We start from the raw sequence: 2694 nt of genomic DNA on the forward strand, positions 1-2694 counted from the left end.
CAATCAGAAAACGTTTTCTGTATTAATTATTTACACAACAGCTACATTTTCTTAGCCTATATATACTGGCTTCACCTTTCATTTGAAAATACACAGAAACACAGAGCAATACAAAGAAAGTGTTTTAGAGCTGATTTCACAGTGCAGTGTGATCAGTATTTCCGGCTGTTTTATCCTAGGGACGCCGCGGTTGATAGTCAGCTTTGCACCACCGAGCTGTGCCGCGAAACGTCTAAAAGAGAGCGACCTAGTCCGCGACTCAGCCTCATCATATTCAGTTTTACAGCAATTGTTCCAACAATTTTTAGACGTGTCCCTTTACAATTGCTGCCATGAATACCGATGAGGTTGCTGCCTACGGTTCTACTGTTGATGCCAACAAACCATTCCGGTTTGAAGGCTTGCATTTCAAAAGGTGGAAACAGAAGACTGAATTTTTCCTAACCATCAAGAAGGTGGTTTCTGTTTTGACAATGGCAATACCTGTCGTTGATGAAACTGCCGAGGAAGAAGAAAAGGAAAAACAGAACGGTGAACTTCAACAGTGGATGACTAATGATTACTTGTGCAAGAATTTTATTCTCAATGCACTAAGTGATGATCTCTATGATTACTACAATGATGGAAAGACTGCAAAAGAAACTTGGGAGGCGCTGCAAAAGAAATATGATACCGAGGAGGCGGGGACTAAAAAGTATGCAGTCAGCCGCTACCTCAAATATCAAATGAGTGATGAAAAATCTGTCGAGGCGCAATCCCATGAATTGCAGAAAATAGCTCATGAGATCATCTCCGAAGGTATGGTTCTTGATGAACAATTTCAAGTTGTTGTTTTAATTGACAAATTACCTCCTTCGTGGAGGGACTTTAAGAATTCTCTCAGGCACAAAACAAAAGAGTTCTCGCTGGAAAGCTTGATCACTCGTCTTCGGATTGAGGAAGAGGCGAGAAAACAAGATCTAAAAGATGAAGTGCTGGTTGTTTCTAACAACACAAGAAAGTTTAGTTCGATAAGTCTGAAGCCTAATGGCAAGAATTTTAAGAATCAGAATCGCAATTCGAACCAAAACCAAAATGTGAATCGCAACAAAGCGAACCAGAATGGTAATCCTTCAAGGAACCATATTGTGAAACAGGCACCACCTGTTAAGAATGACCTGCCACCATTTCTATGCTTTAACTGTGGAAAACCGGGTCATATGGCACGCAAGTGTCGGAACAAGCCAAGTACTGCTCCACAGGCTAACTTGACTGAAGAGCCTTTTACGGCTATGATAACAGAAATGATGGCTGAGATCAACCTTGTTGGTGGATCAAGTGGTTGGTGGGTAGACACGGGCGCTAATCGCCATGTTTGCCACGATCGTGCTATGTTCAAAACATACACTGCCGTGGACGATAAGAAAGTATTACTGGGTGATACTCACACCACTACTGTCGCTGGAATTGGAAGTGTTGAACTGAAATTTACTTCAGGAAAAACACTAATCTTGAAGGATGTGATGTACACTCCTATGATGAGGAAGAACTTGGTATCTGGCTATCTTCTCAACAAGGCTGGATTCTTTCAGACTATTGGTGGAGATATGTACACCATTACTAGAAATGGTATTTTTGTGGGAAAGGGTTATGCTTGTGAGGGTATGTTTAAGTTGAATGTTGAAATTATTAATAAAGATGTTGCTTCTGTTTACATGGTTTGTGATTTTAATACTTGGCATGCAAGACTCTGTCATGTAAATAAAAGAATAATTAACAACATGAGCACCATAGGATTAATTCCTAAAATGAACCAAACTGAGTTTGAAAAATGTGAATTCTGTAGTCAAGCTAAGATAACTAAAAACTCACATAAATCAGTAATTAGAGAATCTGAACCTTTAGATTTAATACATTCTGATATATGTGAACTTGACGGTACCTTGACCAGAAATGGTAAAAGATATTTTATCACTTTTATTGATGATTGTTCTGATTTTACACATGTGTATTTAATGAAAAATAAAAGTGATGCACTTGACATGTTCAAGTTATTTGTAACAGAAATTGAAAATCAATTCAATAAGAAAATCAAGAGATTTCGCAGTGATAGAGGTACTGAATATGAATCTAGCTTGTTTATAGAATTCTATAACTCACATGGTATTGTGCATGAAAGAACAGCACCTTATTCTCCTGAAATGGACGGTAAAGCCGAAAGAAAAAATAGAACACTTACAGAAGCAGTAGTGTCTATTTTATTGAATTCTGGAGCTGCTTCTTATTGGTGGGGTGAAATTCTGTTGACTGTTTGTTATGTACTCAACAGAGTCCCGAAATCAAACAGGAAGATTTCACCTTATGAGATCCTAAAGAAAAGACAACCAAATTTGTCTTATTTGAGAACTTGGGGCTGTTTAGCCTATGTTCGGATTCCTGATCCGAAACGAATAAAATTAGCAAGCAGAGCCTATGAATGTGTTTTCATTGGGTATGCAGTCAATAGCAAGGCTTATAGATTTTATGACTTGACTGCACGAGTTATTATTGAATCAGTAGATGCTGATTTTTATGAACAGAAATTTCCTTTTAAATTAGGAAATAGTGAGGGCGAATCATCTAGTAATGTTCCTGTGGTCAGGAATAATGAGATTACTAATGATAAAGAACTAGAAATCAGAAGAAGTAAAAGAGCTAGAATTTCGAAAGACTTTG

The sequence above is a fragment of the Mercurialis annua genome, linkage group LG7 (assembly GCF_937616625.2).
Source record: "Mercurialis annua linkage group LG7, ddMerAnnu1.2, whole genome shotgun sequence".
Lineage (NCBI taxonomy): Eukaryota > Viridiplantae > Streptophyta > Magnoliopsida > Malpighiales > Euphorbiaceae > Mercurialis > Mercurialis annua.